The sequence below is a fragment of the Zootoca vivipara genome, chromosome Z (assembly GCF_963506605.1).
Source record: "Zootoca vivipara chromosome Z, rZooViv1.1, whole genome shotgun sequence".
NCBI lineage: Eukaryota > Metazoa > Chordata > Lepidosauria > Squamata > Lacertidae > Zootoca > Zootoca vivipara.
Window position 1 is genome coordinate 20,755,756 of NC_083294.1, and position 16,805 is coordinate 20,772,560.

The following is a 16,805-nucleotide window of genomic DNA, read 5'->3' on the forward strand; positions in this document are numbered from 1 at the left end:
TCAAGGGCTTTTGACCTTTAAAGCCCTTCACGGCCTAGGACCTTCTTACTTACAGGACCGCCTCTCCCGGTATGCCCCGCAGAGGACCTTAAGGTCCATATATAGTAACACCCTAGAGCAAGGATGGCTAACTCCCAAGAGACTGCGATCTACTCACAGAGTTAAAAACTGGCAGTGATCTACTCCCTTTTTTGGGATTCAGGTCAAAGTTGTTGAGCTTTTTCAGGGAGTAGGTAAAATATCGAGCTTTTTTTAGGGGTGCCACAGTTGTTCAGCTTCTTTGGGGGGAGCCAATGATCTACCAGTGATTTACTGCAGATGTCCAGTGATCTACAGGTAGATCATGATCCACCTGTTGGACATGCCTGCCCTAGAGGTCCCAGGCCTGAAGGGAGTCGGATTACCCTCAGCTTGATCCAGGGCCTTTTCAACACTGGCTCCGACCTGATGTAACGCTCTGTCTCATGAGACCAGGGCCCTGCGGGACCTGATTTCTTTCTACAGGACCTGTAAGACAGAGTTGTTCCACCTGGCATTTGGCCTGGAACCAACTTGACCCCCTCCCCCACTTTCCCTTTTCCCTCCCGTATGAGGCTGCATTTTAATTTTAATGTTGTATTTAATCTTGTTTTTAAGTTGTATCTTAATCAATTGTTTTATTTTTTGTATAAGCCGCCCTGAGCCTGGTCTTGGCTAGAGAGGGCGGGGTATAAATAAAATTTATGATGATGATGATGTAACTGCTCTTGCAGTAAGATTACTGTTTTAGCAATCTCATTTTCAAGCCTCTCCTCTCTCACATCAGAGTGGAAAGGGAAGATGAAAACTATAAACATTGTTACAGACATAACCCATAGCAAGGAGTTCTTAAACCAGGCATCCCCCAAACTGCGGCCCTCCAGATGTTTTGGCCTACAACTCCCATGATCCCTAGCTAACAGGACCAGAGGTCGGGGAAGATGGGAATTGTAGTCCAAAACATCTGGAGGGCCGAAGTTTGGGGATGCCTGTCTTAAACATTGCTTAGTTGTAACAGTTATAATTCAAGTAACATGTCAACCAAAAAAAGGGGAACCAAGTGAAAACTGAATATATCACATACAAAAAAGAAAACAGCTTAACTACGTGTTACGGTAGATGCATTTGGCTGGACTTGTATTTTCTTCACACAAAATGTAGTAGCATGTGATTCAGCAAAAGCCAGTTGGAGCGAGATTGAAGAGACTGATCTGTATTTCATACTTCTGGCTGATTAACATATTTACAATTGTTGCACTGTGTCTTTGGGGTCTATGGACCGCAATAAAGTGCTGTGTGTGTGTGTGTGTGTTTTCCCATATATAAGACAATGTCTTTTGTTTTTTAAAAAAAATGGGCAAAAGTTGGGGGTTGTCTTATTATACATTAGGGCAGGTTAGCGATTGGTGGCAGCGACCTCCCCTCTAAGAAGCACAACAATTTTGGGTGACCTCTGCAAAAATAGCTGAACAACTCAAGAAATATTTAATTCTTAATTTGGGGTTCAAAAAAAAGGGGGTCGTCTTACACACAGAAAAATATGGTACTTTGGTAGGCGTTTACAGTTTCTGTGATGGCAGCCAGGTGTTCCCTAATATCTGTGATCTGTCCCTCCATGGCAACCAAATTCATTATGGAGAGCAATGTCATTTTCTATCTCTTTCTCATTGGTAGGTTTTAGGGAAGATACCGTGCTGTTTTCAGTTTAGTCTTGTCCAGCGTTCCTGCTAGATTTATCTCTTTTTCTTGTCCGGGAAAAAGGAAGATAAATCGCTGGATTTTTTTTTTGCAATTCTGCTTCAAGGACATTACCCAAAGTCAGTCAGGCATGTCTTATCTGTTCTCTGCAATTAGGTTCCGGGGAGGGGGAGAGATGCAGGTGTTTCTGCAGAGTGCAAAGCAGCTACAGTATTTTCCAACTTCCCTGGCCATGTCCCCTGCTTCTGGGGCTTCTAACATTCCTCACTCCAAACAAAATTTTGTTGTAGTTTATGTTGCATCTTGTGAGAAACTCCTTAACCATATAACACTCTCTTGCATTAGTGCTGTCAAATTTCCAGCTCTGAGGATTTTCTCCTGATCTCTGTAGGCTTCTAAGGGCCCACCCCAAACATGAGTGTGTTCCCCCACACACAAGTGCTTGGTGGGTTGTTGGAGGGTGTATAGACCCTTTCAGAGGCACCATTGTTAACAGAACCTTTTCCTCCTGCCTGGCCCAAAGCGGACCCTCCAAGTGTCCTGAATTAGAGAAGCCGTCCCTGTTTCTGATTTGATCCCAGAATGTCCCGCTAATCCTTAGGATGTCCCTATTTTCGTCGGGGAAATGTTGAAGGGTATGCCAGAGCAGAGATTGTTCCCAAGTTGTCTGGAGAGGGGAGAGCTCAGTGCGAAGGCAGAAACAACACCATCATCTTCCCATACAACCCTGTTTCTCAGAAACTTGCAAATGGCAGTCAGCCTCAAATATCACGCAAGTCCCTGGACCAGTACTGTGCAGCTATAGTTCAGACAAGGGTTTTTAGAATGTATTTACCTTGTACAGTATTTATATTCTTTTCTATTCCATAAAGATAGTAGCGGTAATAATAAGATTAATATTTAAAATATTATTAATAGCAGCAGCAGCAGCAGCAGCAATACTTGCCAGCTAGCTTTAAGCATGTATTCTAATTTGTGCCTGTGTATTGTATAGTAATGCGTATTATTCCTAGATTCAGTCTTCCTTTATTTTCAGTCATCTTTTATTATAATGTTCATTTTGGTTTCACTTTTCTGAACCTTTTTGAACTCTATAGTATTATTATTTTTAGATGAGGGGACCTAAACTGTAAACGGCATTCCAAGTACGGTTACACCATAGATTTGTATTATGATATCAGCAACTTTAAAGTAAATTCCTTTCCTAATGTTCCCTAGCATGGAATCAGCATTTTTCACACTGGACCTACCTATCAGCTATGGTGCCAAGGTCATCTTCCTGCTCTCTCACCGCCAGTTCGGATCCCCTGAGCCAGAAATGTGAAATTAAGACACACACACCCCACATGCATCACTTTTCAATGGTTTACATTGAATTGCCTTTCTGGTAGAGTCTGCCCCCTTTTGACATTGCTGGCATTTGCATGAAGCAGAGTGGAAGAATCTGCTGTGGATGCTGGATCTGGATCTGGACCGCCTGGGAGGGGTGGGCAGATCTGCCCACTGCAGCCTGTGCCATCGCTGCTGCCTCTTTCTCCTCCACTGTGCAAGCCCTTTGCTCCCCACCTGACAGCCACCTCTCTTATTGCCTCCAGGTGTCCCTATTCTCCAGGGACAGCCCCAGATTTACAGAGGCCGTCCAGGTTTCTGATTTGATCCGGGAATGTCCTGCTTTTCCTTGGGACGTCCCTATTTTCATCAGAGAAACGTTGGAGGATATGGAGGTTTGTGACCCCCGAGCCAAGCGGATAAGCAACTATACAGCCTTTAAAAGACATCTGAAGACAGCCCTGCATAAGGACATTTTTTAAAAAATGTTTTATTTTGTTTTTATATACTGCATATTGGAAGCTGCCCAGATTGTATGGTGTGTAAATAATAAAACAAGAAAGAAAAACAAGAAAGACAAGTAGGTGGCATCTAAGGAACTGCATAAGGAGTCATGCCAGACCAATCTGATTTCTTTTTTTGATGGAATTACAAACTTGGTGGATCAGGGAAATGCTGTGAATATAGTGTATCTTGATTTCAGTAAGGCTTTTGACAAAGTCCCCCACGATATTCTCACAAGGAAGCTGGTAAAATGTGGGTTGAACGAGGTAACTGTAAGGTGGATTTGTAGCTGCTTGACTGACTGAACCCAAAGAGTACTCATTAACACTTCCTCATCATTCTGGAAAATGAACCCTCCTGGGCTAGGGTTGTCAGACTCAATAGAGGACAGTACTTCTGTGCCTTTAATTGCCCTGCTCTCTTTTGAGTCTGGAAACCTTAAAGAGAAACCAGCAGACCCTTTCCTTGGAAATTAAACAAAGGGTCTGCTGGTTTCTCTTTAAGGTTTCCATATTCAAAAGAGAGTAGGGCAATTAAAGGCACAGAAGTTCTGTCCTCTATTGATTCTGGCAACCCTATCCTGGGCTCCTTGTTGTTCAATGTCTTTATAAATGACTTTGATGAAGGAATTGAGGGGATGCTAATCAAATTTGCAGAGGACATCAAACTGGGAGTGGTAGCTAATTCAGCAGAGGACAGAATCAGAATTCAAAATGACCTTAACAGACTGGAGAACTGGGTGCAAGCTAACAAAATGAATTTCAATAGGGACAAATGTAAGGTTCTGCACTTAGGCAGGAAGAACCAGATGCATAAATATAGGATGGGGGACTTACTAGCAGTACATGTGAAAAGGATCTAGGGCAGGCATCCCCAAACTTCGGCCCTCCAGATGTTTTGGACTATAATTCCTATCATCCTTGACCACTGGTCCTGTTAGCTAGGGATCATGGGAGTTGTAGGCCAAAACATCTGGAGGGCCGCAGTTTGGGGGTGCCTGGTCTACAGTGTGATGCAGCAGCAAAAAAAGGTAATGCTATTCTAGGCTGCATCAACAGAAGTATAGTGTTCAGATCAAGGGAAGTAATAGTACCACTCTCTTCTGCCTTGATCAGACCACACCTGGAATACTGTGTCCAATTCTGGGCACTACAATTTAAGAAGGATGTTGACAAGCTGGAACGTGTGCAGAGGAGGGCAACCAAGATGATCAAGGGTCTGGAAACTAAGCCTTATGAGGAGCGTTTCAAGGAGCTGGGTATGTTGAGCCTGGAAAAGAGGAGACTGAGAGGAGATATGATAGCCATCTTCAAATATCTTAAGGGTTGTCATATGGAGGAGGGAGCATGCTTGTTTTCTCCTGATCTGGAGAGTAGAACCAATAGCTTCAAGTTGCAAGAAAGCAGATTCCGACTAAACATCAGGAAGAGCTTTCTGGTGGTGTACAGACTCCCTTGGGAGGTTGTGGACTCTCCTTCCTTGGATGTTTTTCAGCAGAGGTTGGATGTCTGTCTGTCATGGCTGCGTTAGCTGAGATTCCTGCATTGCAGGAGGTTAGACTAGATGACCCTCGGGGTCCCTTCCAACTCTAAGATTCTATGATTTTAATTTTCATGGAATAGGACATCCCTCTTTTCATTGTGGAAATGTTGGGAGGTAGGTGTCTCCCTCTCTCAGGGGGGGAGAGGCAGTTGGGTGAACCCTCAGCCTCCTCTCTTCCACTGTGTGCCTGTGGCAACTAGAAAATCACACTGATTTCCCCTTTTTTCCTAGGTTGAGTATAGTTTGGTGCACGAAAGTTAAAAAGAAGAAAAGAGAAGAAAAGTCACCTTTTCTCTATTGAAATGTCCTTCCTTTTATATTCAGGATTTTTGTGCTTGTGTTCTTATATAGAAAAACACTTCTATACTGTGCATGTCTTGTGGAGAAGTTTGCTTGTTATTAGGATAAACGATGAAACAGGACTGTAAAACTAGGAAGCTGCACCGGACTGCAGCAGCTCTCCAGGATTTCAGACACGGTTTTTTATTTCTTCCCCAGCCCTTCCTGGAGATGCCACTGGGACTTGAACTTGGGACCTTCTGCATTCAAAGCAGATGCTCCACCACTGATCTACAGGCCTTCTCCTAAACTTGGAAGATTTTCTGTACTGTGCACAGTAAAGTAACCATGATGAATCAAAACACACAATACTGGGCCATGCTGGTGTCTCATCTGCGGAAGTTCCTTGGAACTTTGTACACATATTTCTAATTTTTGATAAGGCTGCTGGAGACCTTGGCGTCTTGATTAGAGTGGCAGTAAAGGCTGCCATTCCATCTAAACAAAGGAAGGAGCTCATTTTGTTTTGAGAAGCAAGCTCAAATCTGACTGGATGCATGTCAAAGCCTGGGAAACTGTAGATACAGTAGGACCAAAGTTTCTTCCTCTACTTTGTCTGGAAAGACACATGCCTCAGTCACATTACTGATGTAGGTGGTTCTTTTGGGGGGCGTGATTTTCTGGAGGTTTGGTTGGTTGGTTTCTTCCTTCCTTGCTTGCTATCTGCTTCACTTTGTCTGGTTTGCTGTGAGGTTTGGATCATTGCCTTGAGGTAGGTAAGAATGGATTGTTGTTTTTTCATTTATGTGATATATTAGGGACATTGATTGATTTCCTAACTAGATGGGCTTGGGGAGGTGGGGTGGGCAGATGGGAGTTATATTTACTTTGATTGCTTTGAAAGTACTAGTTGTCTTTGACTTGACTTAACTGGCCAGGGGTCCTTTACCTTTTACCTTGCCACTTATTGGTACAAGTCCAAATCATATTCAATTGCTAATAATTTAATTATATATATATTTCTAATATTGTATAAATTTCTATATACTCAATTTTCTATTTTCTGTGTAAATCCTATATTGGTCATGATATCATTTCATTTTCCATTTCCACTAAGTTTTGTATAGAGTGAATTGTGCCTGCGTTTTTTGTGTGTGTGCAAGCTGTAATGGTGCAAGTGATTTCACTGTGTTGCTATTGAGCAAAACTCAAACCTAGATGGGGGATTTTTTTGGGGGGGGGTGAAAGCTGGGGTGGTGCAAGCAGTTTCACTGTGTTGCTATTGAGTAAAATTGAACCTTGATGGGGGATATTTTTTAATGGTGCAAGCTGTAATGGTGCAAGCTGTTTCACTGAGAATTGCTACTGAACAAAACTGAACCTTGATGGGAAGTCAATGAATGTGGCTTTTGCCAGGATTTGGGGGGGGATCATTGTGCCTTCATTGGGATCAGTGGAGAGTGGAGGCTTTAGCAGCCCCTCTCCAGAGATGCTGATGTGTCAGAAATGCTAGAGGCCATTTCACTGAACTGCCATTCAATAGTTTGAAACAGAGAAGGCTATACATTTTTTCTGTTTGGGCTATTCTGCCGTGCTTTCGTGGTCTCCACAGGGGACCATTTTCCCCACAATATTTCTGGCTCTGGGTCTCATTCTCACCTCTCCCCCATCTCTTCTAGCTTTAACCACCCACAAAGCCTACTGTCTTGGGATTGCAGAGGTCACCCCTTTAAGGATCTCTTCTAAAAGTATGTGAAAGTGGTGCATGTGTTGCTGTAGCAGTTCTGCCTAGGGAGGGAGGTTAGGTGAAGGTGCTATGGGGAGGTGTCTTGTTTTGTGGAGAGGTCAGGATGAGAGCAAGGAGTCTTGTAAGAAGGCCATGCTAGAGCAGATCAGTGGCCCATCTAGTCCAGCAGTCTGTTCCCATAGTGGCCAACCAGATGTTTTGGGCAAAGTCCACAACAGAAATTGTGCTATTGAGAGACATGCTGCCTCTTCTCCTGGGGAAAATATTTAGCTGCCAATGACCTTATTTGTCACAAATTTCTCTAATCTGTCCCATATGGCAGCCATCCCCTTATCTAGTGACAGGGAGTTCCGTCCTTCCTCTTGGACTGCTTGTAATCTTCCACTCATCAGTTTCACTGCATGACCCCATTAGGCCCTGGCATTATGAGACAGGGAAGAAGCCTCTCTCCCTCTCTCCAGTCTCTCCACTCCACATGCCATTTTATACACCACCAGCCTTACAGTGCAGAATAAAGCCACAACACATTAAAGAAATAAAAGAGTGACAAGCAGGAGAGAGGGAAAGTGGATGGGGGCTTGGCCAAAGTGAAGGGGAGATATGAGGGGATGGGGGAATGCAGGCGGGGAGCAGAGAGGGTCATCTGAAAAGGTCCTCTGAAGGGGCCTAAGAGTGGTGGCAAGAGGTTTAGTAAGAAATTGATGCAGGAGGTGTAAATAGATGGATGAACCTTCCTTCACATTCTTTCCTCCTCTTTCAGTTGCAGAAATGCTGGAAGAGGCCATTGAAACCACTCTCGAGGTTAGTATCTGTGGGAGCATGTACAAGCACAGGAAGTTCCCTTGCCTCTCCCCACCCACCGTCCAGGAAAATGCCAGTTTTGATGTTTGTCCCCTGGGATCCAGGAGCAATCCCTTTTGCCCCCCATGGCTTTCACAGGTGTGAGGTTGAGAAAGTCCATTCCTGATTAAAAACCTGACTTTTTCCACTTTCAGGATCTGGCCAGGGATTATTTTTTCCTCTTCTGTGTGCACTTCACATGTGATCAAACCTATAATGTGAGCCATGAAGCAGTGGTGTATCAGAAAGATCCTGTGACCAAGGTCATTATGGTAAGTGAGGTTCAGGATGAGAAATCCAGTGGGGAGGTGGGCAGAAGGGATGGGGATGGGGTTTGGGTGTGAAAAGGAAGTTTCTGGGTCTGGCAAAGAAGAAGAATTTGCAGGCATTTGGGGCAGGCATTCCAACTGAGTCTGGGGCTGGAGCAGCCCCCCCCCCCCCGAATTCCATGGGGAACTGACTTTGCTCTTCTGCTCTTTGAACTCTTCTCAGGACATCATGGAGAGATGGTACATGTTTCCGGCCCCCTCCAAAGTATTGAAAAGGGGAATGAATGACATCATCTGCCTCACGTATGTTGTTGGCATTGTTTGTGTATTTGGGAATTAGAAATGGCGAAGTGGGGTGTTTGTGAGCTGCTTGAGGAAAGGGCAGTTAGCAGTTGGCAATTTAGACTGAGAGGGTAGAATAAAAACACAGGGAAATAGCAATGACTGAACAAATGGGCCAAGAGTGCCATCTTGAGCTTGACAACAAGCTAAGAGGGTAGGCAGGATGGAGCAATGGCAGCTTCTGTCTCTAAAAAAGAAAAGAAAAATCGCTGGTGGCTATTATGCTTCCGGGTCTGGGTGTATCCACTCCACCAATCTCTCCCCTTCCTTAGCGGAAGCTGGGACTTGATGGGCTAATAGGGAGCTGTCTGGCATGGGATTAGTTCTTCAGTGGGTTGTGTAGGTTTTTAATGTACATGCTTCAGAGGTCCAAAATTAGAGGCTGTGGGGTTCCCAACAAGCCTGGAAATCATCCATAGGACTTTGGAAAATTCAACCTCATATTTTCTGCTTCATCGTGACAGCTTCATGAGACCACCATATGAGACTAATAGGAAAAAGGCCATCATCCGTGGGATGCTTTATCCGATTGCTCACATTCCTGGACTGAACAATGCTGACAGGGAGGTAAATTCTTTGTAGCTTTGATCATTACTCTTGACTTCTATTGGTTCAATTTATCTCCTGTAAATTTTGCACATCTTTTCATTTCTTACTAATTTTTCGGCGAGACCGTAAGCTTAAACACACAGATAATGCTTTTGGTTTCACTGGTTTCCAGCTATTACACACAAGGATTTTTTTATACGTCACCTCCATTCAGAAAGTCAATTTTGCCTCATTATTTGTCCATGAGTGAAAACTCTTAGTCTCATTTGAAGCTGGCCTTTGTCTCTATTCTGCCAGTTTGCTTCAGTATCACACTCCCTCTTATCCAGTACTAAAAATCTGTTAACTATTCTCCCCCCACCATGCCTTTCTACACCATCTCCTCCTGTGATTCTGTGAATCCACCTCTGTGAAAATGGTTTTCACCACCAGGCCCTTAAGCAGCTGTTTCATGCAATTGTGAGGCGCCTGCTGACTGAGGACCCAACCGTTGAGTGCCTAAAAACACTCTTGGAAGTAAGTGTGTTGGTGGGACGGGGGTATTGATTCATTTCAGCAGAGCTTGCTGGCATAAATGCTTGATCAGGCAGCATCACAAACCCAGAACATGGGTGTCTCCTGACATGCTGGAGAAGGGCAGGCCACTCAGACAAGGGGCCACCCTTGTCAAGGCCCTTTCTTCAGTCTCCACCTGGGTGGGGCAGCCAGAGGGGGCCCCCAAAGCAAATTTGGGGCTCAGGGACTTGGGAGAAAGCATTTTTGAGCTGTCTGGAACATTGAACAAAGGATCTCCCTCAGATAGTGTGGGAGATTCCTTGGTGGAAGTGCTAGCTTGCCTCTCTAGTTCAAACCAGCCCCCTGATACTATCGTGCCTTTTCCTCCCACAGACGCTGACCTTTTATTTCAATGAAGATGATGTGCAGGAAAGGGCGCTGGCTACCAGCAGCATCAATATTTTGCTGGCAAATGCATTGAAATACATGACTGTAAGTATCTGTTTTATGGCCCAGAGAGGTTTCTCAAAATGGCTTAGAAAAGACTATCTCAGTGAAAGAGACATCCAAGCCTGATGTCGGGCAGAGACGTAACATGGTCTCCCAATGTCCAGGATTATTCAGGTGGTAGTTGTTTGCGAACTTCTTTGGTGCTGCCCTTTGGCTTCCACCTACTAGGCAACATGGAGGTCCTTGGAGGCAAGGAAGTGGGGTTCAGCAGCTGCTTTGGGGTTTAAAAAGGACCTGATTCAGGCTTTTCTTGATTCTACAGGCTGGGGTCATAAATAGGATTCTCCCCCAGGAGCTCTCTGCACTGTTCCAAAACATCAGTGAAGGCAAGTTCACCATTCTGGCAAGCACAGAAAAAAAAACCACAGGGTTCACTCTCCACACCAAAGCCATCCTTGGCAGCCTAACTGGGTTCTGAGGAGGGCTCACTTCTTTGCTGTAACACACCTGCCTCAGGCTGGAATCCCAGCCCTGCATCCAAGCCCCCAAGCAAGGTGGAGAGTGAACAGCTGTTCCCAGATGCTATGGGGATGCTGACTCCAAGTGGTGGAGGCCAGTGACTCCCAATGGTCTGACAATGGGGGTGGGGGTGTTGGGGGGTGGGTAGCAGCCCCACTGGGCTTTGCCAGGGCATGGGAGGGGGCATTAGCTGACTAAGGATGCCTAGTGATGAGTCTGGGCCTGGTTGTAAGGATGACTCACTTCTTTTCCTTTCTCTTCCATCCAGTGGACGTCCAGGCTGTAATTCAGGATGTGTTCCCACCACTGAATGAGGTGGAATGAATCCTCTTCCCAAACCAGATTTATGTATGTGGTCAGTGGTGAAGGAGAAATCATTGTATGGTGTTATCTGAGAGCATTTGCCATTATATGAGGGCATTTGCCATTATCCGAGGTCATTTCCCATTTTAAATAAAAACTGAATTTTAAGCAATTCTGAACTTACATTAGTCTTTGTGTGATTTCTGTTCCATCACTTTACTTGCCCCCCTGTGCTGTGGTTTGGAGTGGGGGGAGGAAAAAGACACTGCTGGAAACTTCTCAGGGTGATTTAGATCAAGTAAAAGGTTTGGGGGGGAAGGGTTAAACCCCCCTACCACCATTGAACCTGCCTCCCTAGTTGCTGCTTTTAAAAAATGGGGTGGGGGAGCATGTAGTATTCTGATCTTCATCATGTGTGCCTACTTGAATAAGAGATTGTCTTTCCTCTCCATGTGAGCAGCAGAACACTGGTTCCATAGTGATGCCACCTGGACAGGAGTTGGGGGCAGAAGCAGAATGGTCAGGAGCCACAGGAGAGCAAGTGGAATCTGCCTTTTAGAAGTCAGCAAGTGCAGACTTCCTCATCAGTACTTCTCTGGTTTGGGAAAAGAAAGATGCAGCCGTGAAAAGCTGCAGAACAGGCAGGTGAAGGGTTTTTCTTGGGAGCAGTGGCAAGAAGACCCATTATGTTTCTCCCAGTCATGCAGCTCTGAAGGTACAACAACCCTGCCAAGGAAATTATGTATGGTAACATGAGATGCTAAACAAGAATACTTGGAAGCACTTAAACAGTTTATATTTTGACAAGATTGCCCAAAATGTGCCTGTGTGAGAGATAGAGGGAGAGATCCAATGATGTGTTCTATTGTTGCCTCTGGGACTTGCTCCGTAGGGAAGGGTTCCTGGCTGTGTCAGTGTTACCTTTGTGGCACCAATGGAAGGCTTGCTTTTCCTAGGCTTTTAAAGATGCCATATGCAACTTTTCAATCTACTGGTGGCAGGCATTGCACACCAGCAATGGCCGGCTTATTTATTTTTTTGTCCTCATCAAGACCCTTTTTTATTAACATTCTGTTAGATCATTCTTACCGCTGCTGGGCTATTAGGAAGCGCATATGTTGGTATCTTTGCCGTGGGGCAGGGCGGGGGGAGCTAAAAGGGCTACAATAGATGGCAGCTTTTGAAAAATAAACGGAAGAAGAGAAAAGCAGAAGGGAAAAGAGAGAGAAAATCAAATTCAGCCTTTGCCAGCCCGAGAAAGCCCCTATTCCCTTCCCAGAGCTACAGTTCATAGAGTGGTTTAATGGTCAGCCCCTACTCTCTGAAAGCTCTGGGAATTTTAGAAATGTGAGGAAACTAAGAGGACTCTTAACAACTCTAATAACTCTGAACAAACTACACTTCCCAGGATCCTTTGGGGGAACACATGAGTGTTTAAAGTGCTGTCATAGTGCTTCATATGTATGGTGTGGTCAAGAAACCAAGAATAAGCCCCAAACTGTTATCATATTTAAACTGGTTAACTGCGCTGAGGAAAGCATTCTGCAGAGTATAATTAGGAGAATTGTTTTAATTAAAGAAAATAACAGAAGTTACATTAATTCTACAAAAAGTTACAAAGCATGACCCATCCAGTGACCCACCCACCAGGGTCCAGAGAGAAGGACACAACGCTTCTTATATACTGTATCCGATTGCTGACACAGCTTAATTTACACAAACTTAACATCACCTGCTGTACTGCCCCACAGCTGCAAAACTAGGTTATGACTTTTACTTCTGGCTTTTAAAGAGATACACATTCTTGTGAAACAGTAATGAACCTTAAAACTTAAACCATTCAACACAAACACATATACCTCCCCACCTCAGAAGAAGGATGGCAAATCCCCAACATAGAATTATACTACTTCACCACCCAATTGCCCCACATAATCTCGTACATTCTAGAAGATGATAAGAAACAACAGGTGCACTTGGAGAAAGACACATTAGAAAACCCCACCACCACAGCATTTGTTTCTCCAAAACAAACTAAGGAAAATCCCCACAACAGTAAACAGGTTCACACAGAGCATGGAAGGAAAAAGTAGGCAAACTACCAGTATCTCCAACCCCATCCCCAGTAATCCCCCTGGCTCATCACCCACTATTCTAACAAGCAGCACAAAACCACCAGATAAAAAACCTGGCAAGCCCATATCAACACAAAAAATACAAGACAAACTAGAGGAGAGCCAATTACCCAACCACATGCCTTCTTAAACAATCCAGCAGTAAAATCAGCAGCCACTAGGCCCTTGACCACCTTCAAAAATCTCCTCCTGGCAGCAGAGGAACATGGCAAGGGGATGGTATCCACAATATACAAAATACAGTGGTACCTCGACTTACGAAGACAATCCGTTCTGCGGCCGTCTTCGTAAGTCGAAGTCTTCAGTTGTTGAAGTGCCTGTTCTGCGCATGCGCGAAGTGCGATTATGCGGTTCTGTGCATGTGATGACCGTGCGCACCGTTTCTGTGCAGGTGCAGAACGCACGTGCGGCGAAAAGACTTCTAGGTTTGTTGACTTCGGAAGTCGAAACCTTCGGAAGTCGAGTCATTCGGATGTCGAGATACCACTGTACTGCTCCAAAATCCCACAACACCCCCCAATGGACTAGAATGTTATCTAAACCTCCATTTAAATCCAAAAGAAGAGAACTCACTCTGAAATTTACAGGTGGTTCCTAATACCAGGGGGACTGGTGCTGATATGCCCAGGAACCTCACCAAAATATTGGAGAGGCTGCCCTTCCACAGGCATCTCTACCTCCACATGTTGTGGGGATGCCCCCAAATCCAACCCTACTAGACAGCAGTCCTACAAGAAATACACAAAATAACTAAACAAGTATTTTGTATACAAGAAGTCACACCAGAACTGGCCCTACTGAACATCTTCCAAAATAAGAATGCCCACTCACACTATAAAGAGCTCATAACCCCCCTACTCTCAGCAGTCAGAAGCCTCATAGGCAGACACTGGAGAGACCTGTCAGGAGTAAACATGGACCACTGGGATCAAGTAGTATGGGAAACGGCCTTACTAGAAAATCTAACCAATAGACTGAAACTGAAATGGGGACAAATAGAAGAGGATGTTTTCACCCCGGTATGCCTCCCCTTTATTACATACAAAGCCCAACAAGACAAGAACAAGAATCCCCTGACAATGTGGCTACCTTGACCCAACAATCCATCCTCCCCCCAATAAACAAATCTCACTGCAGCCAACCAAAGACAACCAAAGACACCCTAGGCCACTCCCAACCTCTCTCACCAGCAAGGAAATATACTACGTCAGTGGTTCCCATGGAGTTGCTTCCTCCCAACTAAATTTTTGTCATTAGTTTTGTGTCTTTCTTTCTAGAAATGTTGCATACACACATTTTGCCGCATCCATCCCTGGCACTATCCAATGCCGCTCCAGCGCATACCCAGCCCACAACGTGCCCCGTTGCATGCCCGCTCCTGCTTCCCCTACCCCCACCCCAGGCATAGGCAAATGTGTTCTCTTTTTTTCTCTTCAAAATATGGCAACTCTATTACCACCCCACCACCACCCTCTCCCCCCACTCCCCCCACCTTATAGTGTATACAACACTAATGCCTCACAACAAATGTAACTGATCCATAGAAAACACAACCTGAAAAAGAGACATTGTAAACCAAGAAAATTATTTTTTAAAAATAATGTATAGTGTGGATGCAGCCTCCCAATTGCTAGTTCAGGAAAAAATACAGAGAGAAAAAGGAGAATTCCTGGATGCCATGTTTCAAGTCTGAGGCAGAACTTTTTGATGAAGAACCCAAGAGTGGCTGGTCAGAGCCATGCAGTCGGAGCTGGAGCAACCAACTAAAACCTACTTCTCAGGTAGACTGTGATTGAAATTATTGATTTCTTCTCAAGGTAATAGAAGTGGACAAAGCTGAACCTGGCAGGATAGTTTACTCTCTGGTTTTAACCCATTCATGCATTAATTAGACTTCAGCAAGTTGCTTACATGAGGCTGGTTATCCCACGCAAATGGCATTACCTGATCCAGACGGCGCCTATAAATATTCACAGTGATTCCCTCTCCTTTCTCGCCCTCACTTTCCGAACCTGTCACTCAACAGGCCTGCTCCACTGTAACAGCAGAAGGCCTCAAATCTGACAGTAGCACTATGATGCCATCAGAGGTCACAGAAGCATTTCCTAAAGTAGAAAACAGGATGTAGTGGTAGGAGTATTGGACTAGGACCTGGGAGAACAAGGTTCGAATCCTCACTCAGCAATAAAGTTCACTGGGTGACCTTGGGCCAGTCACCATCTCTTAGCCTAACCCACCTCACAGGGTTGTTGTGAGGATGAAATGGAGAGGAGGAGAACCATATACACCACCTTGAGATACTTGGAAGATAAAGGTGGCAAACAAATGAAATAAATAAATATGCACAGCAAGTCCTCATACTCCCCAGTTCCTGGTCTGCATCCTGTGTTCCCCCTTCCCCTGCCCCAATTACCTATCTACTTTTCTTCCACTAAGGCCACATCCACACCATGCAATTTTTAAAACACTATTTATTGATCAGCCATTACTTCCTGCAAAGGATTCTTGGAGGTGCAGTTTGTTAAGTGTGCTGACAGCTGTTAGGAGACTGCCCCCCCATTCCCTTCACAGCGATGCAGTTGGTTTAACGGTTTACCTCTCTTCACTCAGAGAATTGTCATTCTGGAAGGGTAATCATAGAATCATAGAATCATAGAATCATAGAGTTGGAAGAGACCACAAGGGCCATCCAGTCCAACCCCCTGCCAAGCAGGAAACACCATCAAAGCATTCCTGACAGATGGCTGTCAAGCCTCTGCTTAAAGACCTCCAAAGAAGGAGACTCCACCACACTCCTTGGCAGCAAATTCCACTGCCGAACAGCTCTCCTCACAACTCTCAGCACCGTTAACTGCATTTCCCAGCATTCTTTGGGGGAAGCCATGGCTTTTTCATGTGTTATTGCAATGCTTTAATTAGGCATGGCCAAACTTGGCCCTTCAGCTGTTTTGGGACTACAATTCCCATCATCCTTGACCACTGGTCTTGCTAGGTAGGGATGATGGGAGTTGTAGTCCCAAAACAGTTGGAGGGCCAAGTTTGCCCATGCCTGCTTTAAATGCATGGTGTGAATTTTGCTCAAGAGCAGCAGAAAGGTACCCAGCACACAATGTAATGTTGGGGCCAGGCACCAGAGATCTGGAGCTGGGGGTCTCCAATAGCAGGACCCAGAAGCACCTTCCTCCCTTTTGCTACTGGGGAACCTGCTGGAGGTGCTGGCCTGTGTGCAACTTGGCTTTATCAGTGCTACTGTGACATACCCTCCAACATCCTGATGATGCCAACTGGGACAGGACCTGGACCCTCAACACACTTGCCATGCCTCCCAGCCTCCTCTGGAGATGCATCCACCTCCCCTTCTCACCAGACAGTTCCCCTTCTCTTCTTTGGGGCTCACCACTCTCCACATACAACAACCCCACTGGTGGGCCCTTGCTCACCCTCGCCCGCCGCCATGACTGCTTCACCTCTCCTCCCCAACAGTCACTTGCCTCCTCCTCCCTCACCCAGTCCACAACACATACACATGAGGGTCTCAGGGACTCTTCCGCCTTCCACCCAAAATTCTGAGTGGGGGCCATGTGATGTGGAGGAGGGAGAAGAGGAAGGGTGATGCAGCACCAAAAACGGCAGCTTTTTTTGGCGGGAGCCCCAAGGCTGCTCATCAGTATGGGCAGATTGATCTTGTCACCTTGGGGCAGTTTTATTCTTGTTGAAAGCAAACACGACCTTTCCCATTCAGGAGTAGGGATTGGGGCAAACTTCTATTTCATTCACATTTAAAGC

General features: G+C 45.3%; 1 protein-coding gene across 1 annotated transcript in view; it reads right to left on the bottom strand.

Annotated features, from left to right (window-relative positions):
• The window catches only part of LOC118084299 (uncharacterized), a 56,127-nt gene that overhangs the window by 19,282 nt on the left and 20,040 nt on the right, over positions 1 to 16,805 (bottom strand). The gene's annotated exons all lie outside the window — the stretch shown is intronic.